This window comes from Microcebus murinus, chromosome 12 (genome assembly GCF_040939455.1).
Source record: "Microcebus murinus isolate Inina chromosome 12, M.murinus_Inina_mat1.0, whole genome shotgun sequence".
Lineage (NCBI taxonomy): Eukaryota > Metazoa > Chordata > Mammalia > Primates > Cheirogaleidae > Microcebus > Microcebus murinus.
In genome coordinates, this window is record NC_134115.1 from 36893776 (window position 1) to 36914754 (window position 20979).

General features: G+C 38.9%; 1 protein-coding gene and 1 long non-coding RNA gene across 43 annotated transcripts in view; one reads left to right on the forward strand and one right to left on the reverse strand.

The window, feature by feature from the left end:
• The window catches only part of PTPRD (protein tyrosine phosphatase receptor type D), a 2082753-nt gene that overhangs the window by 490884 nt on the left and 1570890 nt on the right, over positions 1-20979 (reverse strand). The window contains exon 1 of one of the 42 annotated variants that reach the window (XM_076008697.1): positions 9750-10011. The exons of 40 other annotated variants lie outside the window; for them this stretch is intronic. The gene's annotated coding sequence lies outside the window, so the exon portion shown is untranslated. Of the gene's footprint in view, positions 1-9479; positions 9650-9749; positions 10012-20979 lie in introns of those variants that run through there. One more of the 42 variants, XM_076008698.1, reaches the window with a different exon arrangement.
• LOC105867763 (uncharacterized) overlaps positions 1-20979 on the forward strand; it is a 45462-nt gene that overhangs the window by 23426 nt on the left and 1057 nt on the right. Inside the window, exon 2 of the long non-coding RNA XR_012922100.1 lies at positions 18913-18973. This is a non-coding gene — a long non-coding RNA (uncharacterized LOC105867763). The remainder of the gene's footprint in view (positions 1-18912; positions 18974-20979) is intronic.

The window sequence follows — 20979 nt, forward strand, 5'->3', positions numbered from 1 at the left end:
ACTTGGGAGGCTGAAGTAGAAGGATTGCTTGAGCCCAGGACTTTGAGGTTGCAATGAGCTATGAGGACACCACTGCACTTTAGCCTGGGTGATAGAATAAGACCCTGTCCTAAAAAAAAAAATTTAAATTAAACATTTTCTAACATTTTTCTTCTTGGCAAAAATAAATCAAATTCAGGTTGAATCTGGATAATAGCAAGAATCAGATTAAAATAAACTTAAGCATTTATTTCTTAATGCAATAACTGAATATGCATAATAGCATATATTAAACTTGCCATTCTTAATTTATAAGCATTATCATCAAAAAACATTTATTAATAACCTAACTATAAAAGAACCTTCACTACATATCTACATATTACCCAAAGAATGTATCACACACCCTGCACTATGCTTCTAGGAGGTGGTGTTTATAGGTTAACTGGTAGAAAAACATGGCTGAAGAGGCCAGCACATGCATATGAGAAGCATTTTACAAACCTGGACAAAGAAGACTTAATTGTTAAGATATTATAAAAGCCATAAAAGACCAAAGAATTTTCCATGTAACTGTATTTTATGTGCCATGTCTGATTTAAAACGTCAGGGTGCCTTTGTTGTCAAAGAAGAAATAATTTTCCAAATCATCAAACAAATGTAACATCTTGCATTTTATTATTTATAAAATCATAATTAACCAGAAATAGTCTTCTGAGGACTTACCAAAAAGAAGAAAAAGCTAAATTTTAATGAAATAGGTTAAATGGGGAAAAAATAATAAAATCATCCATCTGTTATTGACAATGCAATTAACAGGTGTGCAGTGAAAACAGAGTATTTTAGAGGACATTACAATTGACAAACATTTCTCAGATAAAATTGTATGGGGCAGACTGCCAATAAATAGAATGCATATATATCAGTCACTTGGAATAATTCCATTTCTTTGATGGGCGGCTGTTCCTCAGATATCCCTGTTGGATCTATATTTCCCTTTATAAAAATGTTTTTGATTCCTTACCTGTTGGGCAGCTATGAAAATGCCAGCCTTTGTGATTTTAAAAACTATTCTTGGTGGAGATATTTCATTTAAACACTTCTGCTCCAGGACTAACCCCAGAGCTCAGGCAGTTGTGTCACTAGCTGAAAACCATAAAATTTTAGAGCTGGAAGGCAACTGCAAAAAAAGGTCATTTAGTCCAAACCCCTTTGGTAAAAAAGAAAAAAAAAAAAATGTTTTTCAATGCCTCCAGTCCCAAGCAGAGAAAGAAACAGAAGAAGTTCTTCAGAAATCCTAGAGAGACAACCTACATAATGCTTAAGATTTTTCTGGAATTTGAATTAAGAAAGTACCATGCCATCAATTATATTTGCCTGGAAGATGTTAGACAGATTTTTTTTTAATCATGTCATACATAAGAATGAAGGGGTTAAGAGTGGAACGGATAAAAGTTGGAATGCTAATATTGCTTGACTTAAAATCTTGGCTCTAATGCCCATCTTTATGATGTCTACCTGTGCAACTTTAACCCTTCCATGGATCAGCTTCCTCTTCTGGAAAGATGATAATAAAACCCTCTGACTTACACAGAGTGTTATTTTAGAGATTTAACATGGAGGTAAAGTTAAATACCTCCACGTATTTAACTTTACAGTTAAAGTTGAGCAGAATGCATGGCATATAGTAAGTGGTCGGTAAATTTTAGAAATTATCATTATTACAACTATTACACATCAACTACTACTGTACCTGTAATATTGAGAAAATTGAAGTAATTTTTCCGGAAAAAGGAATTTTGATTTTCATCTGTCTCAAGGTCCTGAGCACCATCACAGTTTCCTAATGAAGAATTATTCCCTCACAGTCATGATTTCAATTAAATTCAACTCAGATTTCTTTAGTTCAACTCAATTCAAAGAATAGAACATAGCACTTGAGCTGCACATTATAAAATGAGAGAATAATTAAGATGATTTCAATGGATACAAGGTAGGATAGCCAGCAAGAAAAGAAAGGGGATTCCAAGAACAGTATTGGTAGAACCAAAAAGATGCCCCAAAGCAGAGCCTCTTCCATGAGGGCAGGGAATTCGATACTGCAGGAAGGCAGAGTGTCCAGAGGCTGTGGTGAGAGAGGAGGCTGGACATGCAAGTTAGGGTTAGACAGCAAAGGGCTCTGGACAGCTGTGCTGAGTCTTTAACACTTGATTACGCAGGCTTGCATTTCATACAGTAAAAGTTTCAGGAAAAACTGAAGAGGAGAAATGAGAAAACACAAAGTCCACAGAAGAAGCTGTGTATGGATTGCTGAGCATCTAAACACATGGGAAAGGTAGAAATGGAAAGGAAGTAATACAGTTAAAAGATTACAGAAATAGAATCTACAAAATTAGATGGAGACAAGAATGAGAGGAAGAAAGGAGAGATGAGTCAGGGATAAGTCAGATGATGAGGTATGAAGAAAAGGGAAGTAGATATGAATATGGATGGAAGACAATATTTTGGGTTTACAAAATAACAGAGTTTGGGATATGAGAGAGCCTCCTATTTCTCAATCTAACAAGCAGATAGAAATGAAGGTCTAGAACTCCAGGGAAAAGCTAGGAAACTTATTTTGAGGGTAATCTATGCAGAAATTGTTATTTATATGAGAAGTGGATGGGGATATGGCAGGAGATAGCATAGACAGAGACCTGAAGAGAGCATAGATTAAATGAAGATAGCATTTAGAATGGAGATGAGACAGAAAGGCCAAAATATCAAATGAAGAGGGAATTCAGTGTTGATGAAGAAAGTAAAGGTCAAAGGAGGAACTCAGAAAGAACAACTTCCATCCATGGGATATTTTCAGTGGAAGATGCTTCCAATATTGTATTCCTAAAGGAAAATATTACAATTCCCTTCTTCCTCACTCCTCCCTCACAAAGAATTAAAACAGGCCAGTGAGTGGATATAGAATTTCTGAGATATGTCCAACAGATTAGTATTATTCCCAGCTAGCTAAGCAATACTCATAGATTCGTTTAAAATAAAATATAAAACCATGTATCTAAAGAATCACGCTGAGCTATTTGAACCAGGGAGTTTGAATTCACAGGTACAGTTTTTTTTTTTCTCTTAAAATCCTTTAATAATATTTCAATTAAGTTGATACTACAGGTAGTTAGATTATGTTTTCACAGGGAGGCCAGGCTCTACTTGCACAGTAAGAAACCATTAGGACGCACTCAATATGTCCCTTTAGTTGGGGTGGGGGATGGAGAAAAAAATTATTTTAAACATGGAAAACAAATGTCTTGTTGACCTATAATTGGACACTGGATCAGCATTTAATGTGTCTAGTCTAATTTCTTCCTGTGAAACTGTACTGGTAGATCTTAGGAAGAGACAGAAGGCAGTAAATTCCTATTCTCCATCAATACATTTGACCTCGGAGCAAACCCCACAACTGGCTACAGGCACCCACCATCCATCATTGCTCTTGAAACCTGATATTTCAGGGAAGGACAGCTGCATTGGGCAAAGGGCTAAGCAGCTTTCTAAGATGCACTACCATTAAAGAAAAAAAAAAGGCCCTTCTTTTTGTTCAGTATTTTAATTAACTGCTTCTCTAGACATTTCTTCCCTCAAACTGCAGCTTTAAATCAAACATTCCCAGGAATATACTAATACATTTTTTACTTTTAAGGGAAATGCTTTCTCTATACATTCTAGGTAAAAATCATTTCTAGCTTTTGCTTTAAAAGCTTTCCAAGATAAATAGTGTACTATGACATGCTGATATGTACAGACTTCAATAAACATGGCGGGCAGAAAAAGATAGTTCTAGAGTCTATAGTAATTATAGCATGTACACAATAAAGTGCCAATATGGCGAGTGTACACAAAACACTCATATCAAACAGATCTCAATTTTTAAGTCAGGTAGCAATAATTTATAACAATTAGCTGAAGACAGTAGAACTCTATCATATAAACTAGTGTTATTGAATATAATATGCTCATTACATGACTTATACATTCAGGAAATTTTTAATTTAAAATACAAAATTAGACAAATTTTTATGAATTAACTGGGTCTTCATCACATTTGTTCACATTATTTACCTGCATGATTAGATAAGATTAAATAATAACTGATTTCTGATCATGTATAAAATCAGTACTAATACAAATCTTTTCGTTAATAAAAAAAGTCCATCTACTACAGGCTGAAAAAAATGTCCCGTTACTTGTGACCCAATGATTATAGATGATCATTTTATATATTTGAAAGTATAATTTCTCCAAATCTCAAAGCAGTACTGACAAATACTGTTTTCTAAATACAATTTACAAATCTCAATTTACTTAGCTACTGCTACATTAAAGAACATAGCTAAAGGGATGTTAAAAAAAAAAAAGACAATTGAGAATTTATAAATGTAATCAATCTCATGAAACTGACAAGAGTTACAACAATTAAATCTAGTAAATGGCAATGTGGTAAAGGTCACAATGCCCCTGACACTGTTATCCGAATGTCAAAGAAGCAGCCAAGTTAAGTAGCCTTTCTGGTCAGTGAATTCAAAGAACTAAGAGAAAACCTTGGCTCAGATGGCTGCTTTGGCTCTTATATTTTGTTGTAAATTCTGAAGGAGCCAAAGAGGGGCCTGCCACCTAAAAGCAATCATTTGCAAAGGAAAGCAAGATTTGCCTGCTGGCGGGGGCGGGGTACATCTAAGTTGTCTGAATACTATTTGCCTGCTGGTGCACAAGACCTGCTAGCTTACAGACAGAATGAGCTGTCTTGGCTTTCCAAATTGTCGTCTTTTTCATTTAATTCACTGATCTCTGCCATATAGGGATTTGATTTGAGGGACAGCAGAGGTTAGAAAGTCATGAAAAAAGCTCAGTTTTGCTCTCTTTTTTCATAATTTTCAAAAAGCTATAGACCAGCTGAGTGGTACTGATATGGTCCTATAAAATATATCGGCATTAAACAAGAAATAATAAACAGAAAGATACTGAATTATTTTGAGAGAGAGGATGGGGGACAGGCATTGTTTTAGTCCATTTCTTTTTTCCCCTGAGTTGCTTTCAGAAGTGTAGCAATATGCATGGGCATAGCATTTAAATCATTTTAAGGCCTAAGTCTTAAAAATATTTTAAAAATAAAATGTTAGGAGAAAGAAAATCCAAACTGATTGTTGATTACATTAAAGCAAATGAGTGATTTATTAAAGGGGAAACAAAGGACATAGGCTTTAAATGTAATTTTGTGAAATACTTCTTAGAAGAATTCTATTTCATTAATGCTCCAGTCTAGCACCATTGTCATGACATTATTACTTAGGTTACATTAGGTCAGAGACTGCTGTAACATACAAGCATTTGGTCTTTGACCTTCCTAAGACTTATGATGCAAAGAAAATGCTGAACTTTTACATCTCAGGCTATAATTTCATATAATGAACAATCAGTTACCATAAGTCATATATTCTTTTAGCTATCTTTCTTAAGAGTTTAATTGGGGAGAGCTGAAGTGCATTTTTTTTTAAAAAGTGGGAGAATTTGGACATTTTATTTGTTGAAACAAATGTAAGCCAAGCATGACATTTAAATAAGTGTTACCAACTACTAATTAGAAACAAATGAGATTATCCATATAGAAAATACATCCACAAATAAACCTATCCTTTGGTAGAAATTTCACTGTGCTACGAAATTACAGAAGCTTAAACAAGTGACGCTGGTTGGAATGAAATTTACTGACAAATCCTTTCTGAGCAATCTTCTTCTACATTATCAGATTTTTTCAGTTGATGTGTTATATAGGAATCCTCTATCTTGTAGTTCATAGAGAGAACAACCCTTCTCTTTGCTCTTTCTTGGCAAATCACTGACAGTATAAAAAGGAATGTTTTTAAACACTGATTTTGCTTGAGGCTGCAAGTTGCTTTTGTGCTAAGGCAAGTAAGTAGCTTTCCTAAAAGATCTTTTCAAAGGAAATAAACAGTACAAAGATTAAGCAACAACAACAAAAAAGGTAAATAAATCCATAAGGCAATAAGAGATTCAGAATAGGGTTGGCTTAAAATATAACTCATTTACTCACACATAACTACTGTCCTTTAAGAAAATAGAAAAAAATAAAGCATCTTTGAATACTCTCGAAAAACTGCATAATTATATGTTTAGCACTTCATATATCTCTGCTCGTAATACAAATCTTAAAAGTATATTTTGAGGCTACTAAGTTGAGTATGCTACATCAAAGGTAAGTTCATTTTCGAGATTCCCAGAAACTTTCAGGAATTAAAAAACGTACCATGACCAAAGATTATATGTATAGATTTTAAAAAGGTGAGCCTAAAAATAGGAAGCTCTCAGGATCTCTCTCTCACACACACACACACACACACACACACACACACACACACACACACACACTCTCAGTCTACCACAAATACATGATGAAACTTAGGGTAGTTTTAAAACAAAATCACCTTTGAAAAATGCATCTTTCCTGAAATGGCACTTTTCCTATGTAGATTGTGTTAATGAATTCTTATTTACCCATAGAATCCTTTTAAAAATAGAATTGTTCAATGGCTTGATAAATCAAGTTTGGTCTGAAGGAAATCCAATATGCAAATACTTATGGTGTGCTCTTTTACAAATAGTCACCCTTGTCAGTATGAAAAACTGAAAATCAACAAAAGAACAGTGTAAGTATACTTGACCTTATTGCCTAATGTCTATCAAGATTGCCACGGCTGGTCGATTTTAAATTTGTGAAACTGACACTTAAAAATGTATTGTGCATCTTCAGTCCAGGTCCCTCAAGTGCTGACTAAACTGTAGTCGCAGCCTCAGACTCTCCTTCCACACAAACTTGCGCAGCACTTACAAAGCTAGTTTAATCACACCATCAATCTATGACTACACTTCCCTTAAAGTAATTCTGCTTCATTTATCTTTTAACCCTACATTATGCAAATAACATCCTTATCAGTCCAATAAAAAAAGTTATTAATGTCCCTGCTTGTTTATCCTTGCCATATACTCAGAAACATATGAATTTGCATAAATACCTCTTTTCTTTTCTATTATTCACACCATATATGAAAAATCATCCTTACACCACCAGAGAAGCCCTAAACGATGTTCTTGAAATATTCTTCAATCAACGTCTATAACTAACATCAGAGCATGGGTTAATGTATTTAAGAAAAGAAAAACAAAAACTTGGGGGATTGCCTACTTGAATTTTTTTTTAATGTCTCTCTAGGAAGGGTTTGCATATGCCATACCAGGGTATCTCCTGGATATAAGAACAGTTATACAGGCCCCTAGTGGCTTAGCAAATAGCAGCAGATGAGGGGATTCCAATTCTTAGTTCTTGACTTTGAGATATTCTGGTTTTAAATGAGTGTCGATCTTGAAAGGCAAATCAAATCATTGTATTTAATACTTTAAGCAGTTTTACATCTATGGTTATCTACTGTAATGCACATATATTAAAATGGATTGCTACATTTCATTACTTTAGTAACTGTACAACTGCACTGGCCCAGGAAGAATTTGGGTTACATAACCTACACAATAAAATGTTTAATTCATCTACCTCTTTACATGTCATTACAAAAGTAATATATTACTCAACTATATTAAAATATATTTGAGAGATACTATTCCTCTTTGAATCTCATTCTTATGATACCATTATTACTGAAGGCCGTAAGAATAGATTATTGCTATGTAAAGTGCTCACTATTTAAAATGAGATACAGACAAAAACCGAATGCCACTTTTACAGCAGTAGAAATCTAAACGTATTTCCCAACAACGGCCAGTGATAAATCTCATACTGAAGTGCACCTTTTAAAAGATCTACAATTAATAACACCCCTTAATCCCCCATCCCCTTGCTGTCTTTCCTTCACAAAAGAAAATTCCAGGCAGGCACATTTACAGCTTTTAGCAATTTTTAACTGGACACAATCTGACAGCTGAATTCATGAAACTGACCAGCTTGTCAATTTCACACTTTGAAAGTACAATAATAGCTGATAGCATAAGGGTGAATTTAAGAAATCTGTCACAGAATTGCTAGCTCCATTGAAAAGCAAAGTACAGTACATAATTATGGAATGTGGGAGGTAGGGAAAATTTTATTGTCCATTTAGGATGTCTGTTTCAAGAATTTGGACATGCATTAAAAATGTGTTCTCTTTTTGCTATAATATCTGTAGCGTACAGCAGAATATGTTTTCAAAATAAGTATAATATATACTAAGCATTTTCCTGGATATCATATTACCTATATAACATAATCTTTAAGTTGGTATCATCTACAGAGCCCCTTAAATCAAAATGTTTCCAGTCTTGGTATATTATACCGGTTTCACTCAAGTTGAGTGGTTGGTGTGTGCACTTAAAAAACAGAGAAAGAACAGTCAAAATGGTCAGAAGTATCTACGGTTGAACTAACTCCCCATAGGGGTGCTACAGGATAGTTAGAATACACCAAAGGGTAAAGTCCACATTTGTAGCTCAGTAAATCCAACAGCAAATCTATCTCAAGTCACAGCAGTTACTAGCCTCTGAAAGGCTCAAAATGTGTGCGCTACACTCTAAGTCACTGGTACTGTATCTTTGAGCATGTAAAAGAAAAAAAAAAAACTTTAAGAGGAAAATACAGGGAGAGCGATTTCTCAGGAGTCTTCCTAGATACTTAAGGTGCAAAATGTAGATTAGCTTGGGGGAATCACTCTTAAGAATTTTAGAAAACAGAGGAGACATTTGGCAAGTTAACAGTAGCGTACTGGGAGGCGACTGGAAACAATACAAGTGGACTGTGATAGTCCAGGTTTTGGAGAATGGAACTACTATTCGGAATCCTGGAACACCCAATTAATGAAAGCTAAGCTTACGCCTGGTGTTCAAGATTTTTTTTTTAAAGTGTTAAACTTAAAAACTGACTTCACTTGTTAGTGCTTTTAAATGAAAACGCACAGAGAGAGAAGCAATGCAAGTTTTCCAAACACCTTCATAAAAGCTACAATAAATCTACAGGAAAGGAAAGAATCTTTGGTTCGTCCGTGGCTTTCTTTTTAAATTGTTTCCAACTTTGACTCTTCTTCATTATGAATTATGCGTTCCCTTTGCTACGGACTGAATGTGTGTGCAAGTACACCCGGCCCCCGCAGCAGAACTAAGAGCTTTGATTCTGCCATGGAAAGGTCTTCAAAACAATCCCCCTCCTCTATGGCAGCCGCGTAGACTTTGATTCCTGCTATTTCTCCCTCTCCCCACTAGTTCAGAGGAAGGAAAGAAAAAGAAATCGCCCCCTCACCATAATCAGCCCTCCTTAAAACAGTAATCCCTGCCTTTAAAAAAGAATGCGGTGGCAGAATCCCTGGGCAGGGCTGGACTGCCCCACCGCTCCACCATTTCCCCAACACTACGCCCACCCTAGGAGGAGAGAGCGGGGGTCGCACAGACACACATACCCGGACCCCAGTTCTCTAGAATCGCCTCTTTCCTGGGTCTCACTGAGGTTTCGGACGAGAAGTGAAGCGTGCGGGGAGGACCTCTGCCCGGGGAGGTTCCGAGGAGAGCAAACTGTGTGCGCTCCCGTGCCGGGCGCGGGGCTCGTGCAAGCGGGAGCGAGTGGCCCCGGCCGGGCAGGAGCCGGCGGCCCGAGCCGGGCGCAGGGCGCTCCCGGGGCAACGAGAGCGGAGGACGCAGGGGGGCGGACCGGGTCAGTTCGTGGGACTTACCTGGTCATGTTGGCTCCGGGCAGCTGCCGCCACCACCTCCCGCGCCGCCACCAGCACTTTCCTCCAGCGCCTTCGCGCCCCGCCACGGCCGCGCAGCCGCCTCCGGGCGGCCGAGGTTAATCCCGCGGAGCGGCGGCCGCCGCCGCGGAAGCCCCCCTGGTCGCCGCCGCCGCCCAGCCCGCGCGCGGCCGGCGCAGTCCAGAGCGAGGAAGTGGAGGAGAGTCAGCGAGTGAGTCCAAAAGCCCGAAATCCAGCATCCAAGGGAGCGCGTCCCCCCGCCCTCCCTCCACCCCTACCCCCTTCTCCGCCTCCTCCGCCTCCTCCTCCTCCTCTTCCCGGGCCGTCCTCCTGGCCCTTCCGAGCCCGCGGCTTCCGCGGCGGTGTCTCCTCCTCCCGCGCCTCCTGTCCGCCCTGCGCCCGCTTCTCCGGCTGCCGCCGCCGCCGCCGCCGCAGTTTGTCTCCTCCTCCTCTTCCTCCTCTTCCTCCTCCTCCCGCTCTTCGATGCTCCGCCGCTCGCGGCTGGGGGGTCCGAGGCCGCGTCTCCTCTCCTCCCTCCGCCTCTCCTGTTTCCTCCTTCCTGCTGCTGCTTCTTTTAAAGCGGATTCTTTGGCCGCAAATAGCAACTCGGCTGCCCCCTTCAGTGCCTCCCTCCCCTTCTTCTCTTCTTCCCCCCAAAAGTGAAGCGCACGCGAGGTAACCAGAAACTGAGGCTCGCAGGGGGAGAGGGGAGGCGGGGGAGGCGACGCCTGGACCAGGGCCAGAGCCGAGTCAAGGGCCAGGAGGCGGGGTAGCCAGCCCTGCCCAGTCCTTGGACCTGGCGTGAGCCTGGGGGTTACGGTTGCAGACGAGGTGGTTTGGTGGGGAAATTAAATGGAAAAAAAAGAGCTCAGGAAAGTAATTGAAAAGGCTTCTGTCTTTGTTTCCTTGTCTGGGTGATTTCTAAAATCCTCGTAACATGCTGGGGATCCCACGGAAGCGCTGTGCCCCAGCGCTGGGGGATTGTGTGTGCGCGTTGCCTGCGCGTGTGTGAGTGTGAGTGTGGGTGCGCCCGGGCGCGGGGACAGCCGGGCCCGCTGCGCCCGCCGGCGAATCTCTGAATCTGGACCACTGACCCACTGAGAGGGCCAGAGAGCTGGACGAAGGAGGGGCAGGCAGAAGAGCTGGGCGAAGGAGGCACACCACACACACACACACACACACACACTCGCAGAGGAGGGGGCGGGGTGACGTCACTCCCCAGCATCCATCCACCAGGCCAGAAAAGACCCTCTCCACAGATCCACTCATCTAAGAGATGCACACCCAGGCGCTTCCTGCTCTAAGTCCCGGTGCAAAGGAGGGGAAAAAAAAAATCCTGGTCGCGCCCTATTCAAGGCAGCGATGATAATATAAGGAGCGCGCGTTGATGAGACACAGTTTGCGTCTGCCCCAGTTCACCTTGGCAGCCTTCTTCGGGATGCTTGCAGGATCCACTTTGGAGGCAGAGAGGAAGAAAGGGAAGTATTGAATGAAAATCTTTGCATAATAACTTGTTTTGCTTTTCATGCTACTTGCCTTTATGATGTTGGAAATAAGGTGCCCCCCCCCTCCCGCAGTTTCTCTGAAGGACACGGTGAGACCCTTTCCCTAGGCCGGCAACCGATTATTGGGCTACACATTCTTCATCCACAGAAGCCAACATGGCTAAGGTGCACTGTGTGTTTTGTTAGCTAAGAGATGGATTTTAACCTTCTTCACTCATAGGGTCTCCAGCATGTGGGAAAAGTCAACAGCTGGAAGCCACCCCTGGCAAGTGGCCCATCAAAATGTATTAAAAACTTAGTCAGAATGGTTAAATAAAATAGAGCCAGGGCCACCAGCCACCTCTGTTGCTCATTCTATGTTCAGGCCAGCACTTACACACAGTACTTATCCCTGCCGACCCCAGGCTGTCTTCCAAAGAGCCAAGGTAAGCAGACGCCCTTCGATTCAACCTAATGATTGGCACCCTGACTGCTGTCTCAAGCCACCCATTCGTTTCCACCATCTCCATACTGTGTTCCTGAAAGGCACTGAAGGACTAGTCAGTAATCCTCTGCCCTCTGTGTACTCCAAAAAGAAGGCACATATTTTTGAAAGGAGTCTTTCTAAATGAAGCTACCTTTTCTAGCAATTTGGGGATAGAAGAGGAACATCCTGGCATGACTCTCTCCTGTTTGTTTTTGTTTTTTTTCTACAGTTAGCCTCATAGTGAAAAATCAGAAAAAAATCTATTCCTGTGTGAGTCCCCAAGCCAGGTGTAACTTCCAATCTTTCTGATGACACAAGATGCTGAAAGGCTGAGCAGATAAGAGGGACACCTGTTCTGTTCACCCTAAGGATGGATCCAGAGATCTGAGCCTCCCCAAGATGTAAACTCCTACTTGGCTTTTTCCTTGCCACGTCCTCCTCCATATACTGGTGATTGCACTTTCCTCGTCCAAGGTTGGATGTTAGATTAACAAACAGAAAGTTTTAAAAACCTTAACATTTCTTGGCTATTATCTTTGGTGGAGAGAAACACATCCCTCTGACTGCAGATCTGACCTCATTTAAAAAGAACCCTGCTGGGAAATCTGACTGTTATCTGGGAGCATAGTTAAGGAAACAACATCTTACCAAACTGGTAGCAAGAAAAGAAGTTTTCTAGAGTAGCTAGAAAACTCAGCAATGATTGTTATCAAGGTGAGCAATGAGCAGGTGGAAAAGGGAGCCAGAAATCAGAGGAGACAGAGGACAGTGCAAGTAAGGGACATATGCCTAACTTTTCTGATGCCATCAGGTCCCAGGACCTAAATGTTCCTGTCCCTACTACAACCAAAAATCTTAGAGAAAGAAGTAGGGATGGGATGAGATGATTAGAGAGTCTGAGCTATTATTATACAAAAGAGACTGAGAATTTTTCGGGTTGATGGTGCTGAGGAAGATGAGATAGAGCAAATGGAGAAGCCGAGACTTTCTCTGCATATCTGAGTAGCAGTGGGAGTAATACTGCAGCCTCCTACACATATATTAATATGTGCAGGGCAGATTTGCAACAACACAGCACCCTAGTGCTGCCCCATCTAATATAAACTCTGAGCTGATGTTTACCATTTGGAAATTTTAAGTCAAAGAACATCAGAGGTGAGTCAATCATCTGTTGAAATCATCTCATTTTTCGAGGTTAAAAAAGCCCTGACTCCCTGAGAGTTTAAGGTCAACTGTTTGGTGGCAGAAACAGGACACAAACCCAGATATCATGAGCTCGTGTCCCCCATCCCACCAGCTATTCATCATTACCTCCAAGTTCTGGATCAAAGAAGCCAGTTTTTAATTTATCAATGAGCAACAAATATAGAATATTTTAAAACTATAAATACATGAAGGAAAATGAAGCAATAGGAATAGACATTTTCTTAGTCCCCTTCCAGCTCTAACGTTCTGTGAAGAATAGCACACAGGAGCTTTGCTATAGCACAACCCCCTCTAGTGCATAATTCAGCATACGATGAGTCTGAGTCTGTTTTGGACCCCATCCAAAGGATTTAGTTCCTAGAAGTACTCGAAAGATTTTATTCTCATTTATCATGAAGCATCCTAAAAGAAGGCTAAAAATAATCATGATGACAATAATAGTAATCAGTGGTTACATTTGTATTGCGTACTAAGCATCATGCTAAGCATGTTATCATAGCCCACTGTTTTTCAAAAGGCACATCCATGACCTTACGGTGTTGTGAATCTAGTGGGTCATGAATAATTTTTTAGATAAAAGAAAAATAAGAGAAAGGAGAGTACTTTATATATATTAAGTATTGTTTTGCAAAACTTATGCTTTGATCATGTGGCTAGTGGTTCATTAAAAGAAAAAGTTTAAAAGCTACTGTCTCATCTCCAATCAGAACAAGTGTCTTGCTAGTTAAGTATTATTAGCACTATTGTATAAGTGAGGAAACAGGATCAAAGAAAATAAGTAATTTGCCCAAGCTGACATAGTGAGTGACCAAGCTAGAGTTTTGAACCTAGATCTGTTAGATTTGCAATTGAATATTTTCATTTCCATATTAATGATAAATTATTAACTAAGGTATGGAATAAGTTGTTGCTAATCATATTTTCTTTGTGATTTTTATTAAATCCAGCTAGAATGGAGAACCACGGCATAGATTCAACTGATGTGTTCTGAAGATACTGAGGAATTTTATAAAACACTAAAACTAACACCTGAGACCTTTTTCTACAGGTGCTAATTATGTCTCATATACTTTATTAATTTGCTGCTAAATGTAGAAATGAAATAATAACTAATGGTTTTAATCTTCAAATAACTTAGATATTCAAATCTACAAATATTAGAACATATTATTTGAGCGAGTTTTTCAAAATTTAATTCATACAACATTTCTCAGAAGCTTGTTTTTTCCAGACACAGAACTGGCCACTGAGAAACATAAAAGAAATATAAGATAGTCTCTAGGCTAAACGGTATTTTAAATCACAAGGTCCACACATATAAAGTAACCAGACAACACTATGATTCAACTTAAGTTGTCAAGAGGACAATAACTCAGGCGCCATGCTAAATTTTTTGACCCATATAGTCCTTTGGATTCTTCTAGTGACATTGCCCATGTAGATGATGTTATTCCCATTCTTCAGATTTGTAAACTCAAATTCAGAACGAGGAGATGATTGAAATGGTTGTCTGATCCTCATCTTCCTAATCCTACTACCCAAAGGCTCTTTCCAAACAGGTGGGCTTCCAGTAGACAAAGAAGGGGTTGGAGATTCTGAGGCATGCTGAGCAAACATTCACACTTTTTTCCCTCTGAAAGAAATACACTTTCCTTTTTTCAAGGCAGCATCTCTTGTTGCTTTCAGGCAGTACTGTCCTCTTTAAGAAAAGAAATCCACATCTTTCTCTAAAGAAAGGCCTGGAAAAGCCAGACCTTCTCCCCTGACTGCTCAGTTCAGCTGCTAAATTTCACCCTCACCTGCAGTGTGTAGAGGACGTTATGGTACGATGCTATTTTCTATTGGCTCTGCTGCTGGAGATTACGGCATGCGACTGTGACAAATGGATATTCCCATTAAATTCTTTAGTAGAGTGGGGCATTCCATTAACCGTTGGCACTATCCCAACCCAAGTGAAACACTGGGTCATTTTTTTCTTGTGAGCAAGAAGTGAAGGGGGAAAACAAAGGATATACTCTAATTACCTTTCCTATTTTTTTTGTTGCATATATTATGATAGCCGTATATTACAATTATTTATAATTAATATATGACAAGCTGTCAGGTAAAATTTAACAGGTGATTTGTCAGGAAGCCCCATTAATGTGTGCATTAAGCTGCGGATTTCTGTGTTTCCTAACAATGAAATTGTGTCTTGGTTTTGTTTTTTAATTCTGTTCGGTTTAAACATTCAGAGGCCACCTATCTTTACATATTTGCGGCATCTTTTTAAAACACAATGATTGTTAACATAAATGGGTGCATTTTTAGTTATGTAAGGCATAAACACAATTTTGTCAACCTTAACTTTTAAGTGCTAAGCTTTTAACCAAGGAGACCAATTGCCTGGTGTTTATTTTTAAGTTTTAACTGTTATCATTTTCTATACATTTTTAAAATGATGTGTTTAGTATTAAAGGCAAAGCTGACTCGAGAGGAAAGTAACTGCAGATACTTATGTTCCATTTAGGGTTTGTATCTTACATAAGAGAATTTAAAAATGAAGGAATATTTTAAAATACAGAAAAAAGATTAAGAAGTCACCAGAAAGCTGGTAATTAATCACTGAATGGAGGGTAATTCTACAGAGACCTAAAACTGATGAAACAGGCTCCATTTTGCTGAGTGGCACAAGAATGGGGCACACAATGGAAATGAATCACAGATCCTGGGAGGGGCAACAAGACTCTTTGAAAAAAGGAAAGCCTTGGTTTCAATGTCTATAGAACGTCAAAGCCATTCAGGGACATAACCTGAAAACGAAGTTAAATTTTAAACTGCAATTTGGTTATTGGTTCCATGGACAACCAAAGTTTGTACTGTTGAAGAGAAAGATAGAAAAGTAGAGAGCAACATTTGTTTAAAATTTCATTTGCACAAACCTGACTCTTATCTTTCAAGACTAGGACATGCTGGAGGCTGTTAATGACTTGCAGTCAACTACCGTAGAGGATGCTGAATCTCCTTAATGAAAGAATTTGCTTCAACATTTAACGGTTAGGACTAGAGGAAAAAAAAAAATGAGAGTAAAACAGAAGCACAGCAGCTTTTCAAAGCTAATAAGACTTCCGCCGTGTCCACTAACCAAGTTCAGGTTTCACATTTTTAGCAAGAAAGCACCAACACAGAGCCATGAAATTATTTTTAAAGGGTCTTTCTAACAGGGTTTCAGAAAATGATTTTCAAAAACTGCACTCAGAAGTAAAATACCACAAGTAGATTTTAATGTCACAGGGAGTGTATCTCTACACAGTTCAAGGATTACAAATGGCCAGTGACAAACTGGTCATTGTATCCTGGACTGGAACCTCACTGTTTTCAGTTATGCAGCAGCATCCCCACGGGTAGCTGTGGATTTTCCCTGTGCGTTCAGTTGCAGTTTTCAAAACAGTAAATACAGCAGAGACATCAAGACTACTATTTTCAGCCATTTTTCTAACCTCTTTGTCTTATACTTCTATGCTTAACTTCAGTTAGGTCACTTAATTCCTACTTGGTGTACATCCTTAGGGTAATGTTTTCTCAGCTGTTTCAGAGCAGGATTCATGTCTGATTGGAACCAAAAACTCCTATCATAAAACTCTAAGCACAATAGGTACTTCACAGATATTTGAGGAATCAAAGAAAGGGAAGGATGAAGATAGGAAGAGAAAGGAAATGAATTGGTTGTCAATTGCCCATTGTGTGTGAAACCTCACTGTCTTTTTTTTTTTTTTTGAGACAGAGTCTCACTTTGTTGCCCAAGCTAGAGTGAGGTGAGTGCCATGGTGTCAGCCTAGTTCACAGCAACCTCAAAACTCCTGAGCTCAAGCAATCCTCCTGTCTCAGCCTCCCAAGTAGCTGGGACTACAGGCATGCACCACCATGCCCGGCTAATTTTTTCTATATATATATATATTAGTTGGCCAATTAATTTCTTTCTATTTATAGTAGAGATGGGGTCTCGCTCTTGCCCTGCTTTGGGACTCTCATGTTTCCCCTTTTTCTTTTTATTTTCTATCTCTCTACATTCTTATTGTGCATATTTGTACCCTATTAAATTCTGAGCATCTCTTTACATCACTGCCAACAAGCCCAGAACCTGGACTATCAACAAATCCCAAAAAATGTCTGCTGAGATGTATGATAACATGTGCTTAGATACCACTGTGGTGGGTTAGATGGCACCTTAATATTGCCTCTTACTGGGTCTGCACTGAAAAGTGTAATGACCTAGAGTTTGGTCAAAGTTAGGCCTCACCAATCACAACACACACCAAAATGTCACAAAAAATGATAGAATCTGAGCAGGAGTTGATGGATTCGTAGATCCACAGAATTTTTGATCAGAATAAGTTTCATGTTTTCCTACAGGAAATTAAAATAATTTGATTAGTTCAGTGGGGAAAAAAATCCTTTATGCTTTTAACTGGTAGCGAAGTTTTCATTATTATCTTGGTATAAATTCTGTTAGGTGAGCAGAACATTCATTTGCCTATAAACACTATTTCCTATATGATCGTACATTACTACAAGTCATCCTGATTTTTTAAATTCACTAGCCACATCTACAAAATTACTAGTAATACGAAGCAAGTCTGGAAGAGATTTAAAAAGGCAAACCAAAAACTATTCTTTCCCACATGTATGATTACTTTAAATAGTCTATTCACGTCAGTGCTTATTTTATCAATGTAGTAGCACCATTCTTGCTTAGTTATGTGTGTTCAGTTCTTTAAGATCATGTTTTGTCTCCTTTTTTTTTTTTTTTACTACCAAAAGCCCATCTTTCCAATATGAATATCTCTACTGCTCTCTGGTCTAGTACAATAATAATCTTTTGCATATTCTTCTGCTCCCAAGCTTTTCTTGATTGGCCCCAATCCATTCCCCACTGTGCTGCCCAATTAACTTTAATAAAATACAAGTTTGATTATGTAATTCCCAGGCTCAGAAAACTCAGTGGTTCATGAGTAAGTACATCTTTCATAACTAAGTGCGAATGTTCTACCAGCATTTGAGATCCACCACAAATGGAATGCTGCCTGAGCCCATATTTCCATTCTAAAATTTTACCTCTTTGCTGCTCATATCCTAAACTAAAACATTGCCTGAATAAAACTGTACATTTTTCTTATTCTGCCAGAAAGTGCTTTTATGATCACCTACATATTGAATACCCACCCTTAAGGATCATCTCATCGATGGTTTTTTTCTGATTCTTCTACCCAAATATGAATATGACTTCCTTTGAAATGTCTGAATCTTTGAGTTTCTCTTGTGCTAAATATTCTACTGAAATTGGAGATTGGATAAAAGATCATAGAAAACACTAACCTCCAAGATGTGTTTCATGACTAATTTTATTGTTATTGATCCATTAACAATTGGATTTGTAAAATGTTATGAATATAAGCATGGACTGTTATAAATATAAGCATATATAAGGACATGTTATAAATATAAGCATGGGGTTAATGGGAATTTATGCAAACTTATGTCTAAGCAAAAGTCCTCTTTGTTTAATCACACCTTGAAAGTTCTTGTGCCAGGTGACTGTGTTTGGGAAAAGAATAAGCAATTCCAAAGATTCTGAGTTAAAACCAATAAGAAGAGCAAAAGGCAATGGAAACTTCTAACAATTTCTTTCCTTCTTTCCTTCTTTCCTTCTTTCCTTCTTTCCTTCCTTCCTTCCTTCCTTCCTTCCTTCCTTCCTTCCTTCCTTCCTTCCTTCCTTCCTTCCTTCCTTTCTTTCTTTCTTTCCTTTTCAACTCAGCTTTACCCATTATCCATGCAAAGAGATGAACCAACCTGGGACTATTAACAGTCTTTGACCTCCAGAAGCACAAAGGCAAATCAAGTCAGGCAGATGTTCTCTGCCTTCCCCTGCGCAAAGACACCAGAGGCCACTGCTTGGCACTCATGCTTTTGACTTTATTTCTTCACTCAGAGAGACCTCCTGCATGGTGAATCCCAGGCTCTAAGAGGTATCTACCCTGTACCAAGTGGAGGTAAGAAGGAATAGGATGCCTGTATTATTATTATTATTTTATTCCTGCACCCACCATCCAAAAAAATAACAGGCTGTATTATAAGACTCTGGATGTCAAAACTGCTCAATTTTGTCAGATCTATGCTGAGTAGAGAAAATTAGAGCACATACTGAAAGCTGTAATATGTCCTCTGTGATTTAATCCTACCTGTGCCATTCATATCACACCTGCCTTTTATTACAGTTATATTTATAGTTGTTTTTCTCTCACTGTGCCTATGCCACAGGCCAGCCTCTCTCTGACCATAGATGTTACCAGATCCACATATATTTCTTATACAATTGCAGAATGGCTTGTCCTAAGATTGTGTATTAGAACACTGTATAATTGAATTTTTCTAGAATATAATGTTTTTGTTGAAATTAATGGAAACTGTAGAGGGCACGAGCATATCCCAACTTTTTAAGTTTAATATATTCTATCATATCGTTCCAGGGAGCATACCTGTATTTATCAGATTAGAAATCCAAGTGTTTGGACTACTGAACCCCTAGGATGGTGGCTTACAGCCTCGGCTGTACAGTAGAATCTGTAAAAACTTATAAAACATATGTCTGGGGCCCATTCATGTTAGCAGAATTGATTTTTCTGGGCGTGGGGATCCTGGCATCTATATTTTTAAAAGCTTCCCAAATGATTCAAATGCTTAGCCAAAGTTAGAGTAACCTTGCTTTACAGCTCTAGGAAGCACAATTTGAAAATCACTAGATTGTTTCTAAAGTTTTTTTTGCCAGCACTAAGATTTTTTGTGAAGTACTTTTATAAGTGAAAAAGAAACGATCCTTTGACTGAATTTCATTTTTAAGTAGTAACTACAAAGGAAATGTAGCCCAAATTTCATATACTCCTGTGGTGTTTTTCCACATTTCTTATTACTTAGATTTCATGCATGCCCATTCATCCCACTGCTCATTCATTCAGACCTCCACTGTGTGTGAAGTATGTGAACTATGTACTATCAAGTCATTCTAAGAATGTGGGCTGTGAGCAAGGCACACATATTAAGGAAAACCCTTTTATCCAAATACAATATAAACATCCCCTAATGATTTGTATTCTCTGTAGTCCAATTAAAAGAGGAAGCCATGCCATCAGACTAGCCTAAATTCCAACCACCCCACCCCAAATAAATCTGTGATTGAAAGAATAAAGAGAGAGAGAAGAAAGAGAAGAAAGAGAAGAAAGAGAGAAAGAGAGAGAGAGAGAAAGAAAGAAAGAAAGAAAGAAAGAAAGAAAGAAAGAAAGAAAGAAAGAAAGAAAGAAAGAAAGAAGAAAGAAAGAGAGAGAGAGAGAGAGAGAGAGAGAGAGAGAAGGGAGGGAGGGAGGGAGGGAGGGAGGGAGGGAGGGAGGGAGGGAGGGAGGGAGGGAGGAAGGAAGGAAGGAAGGAAGGAAAAATTGAAAACCTCCTCCCTGGAAGCAAACTGGAACTAGTCTTGATGCTTGTGTGTTATTTTCAGAGTTAAATCAGGAACAACAAAACTACTACTTTGAAGAGAGAAAGATGTTGTTCATAATTTTTGGCTTAAGGAATTCATTTTCTTGAAAAGAAAGTATACTTGACGAACTCTAGTAATAGAAAACTATCAATACACAAGCAGAACACGCTTATCTCTCTGAGAGTTAACAAAATGCCTGACAGATAAGAGGAATAGTATCCATACTATATTAGTTAAAAAGTAATATCTATGTGGCCCTTCATAGGCCACAGAGAACTTTAAGAGATCTGTCTCTTTTAATGTTCCTATTAGTTTTTTGAGTGGCAAAACACCCATTTTACAGATGACCCAGACTCATAAATTGATCCAAACTTTCTAAATCAAAATTTCTGGACTAGTTCCTGGGAGTCAGAATGTTTGGCAAGCATTTCAGGTAATTTTGAAAACCACTGTGATAACTCAATTCAGATTTATTGATTTGTTTTATTGCTCCTAGGAAAATAACCTGGTTTAGCTGAGCACATTCTG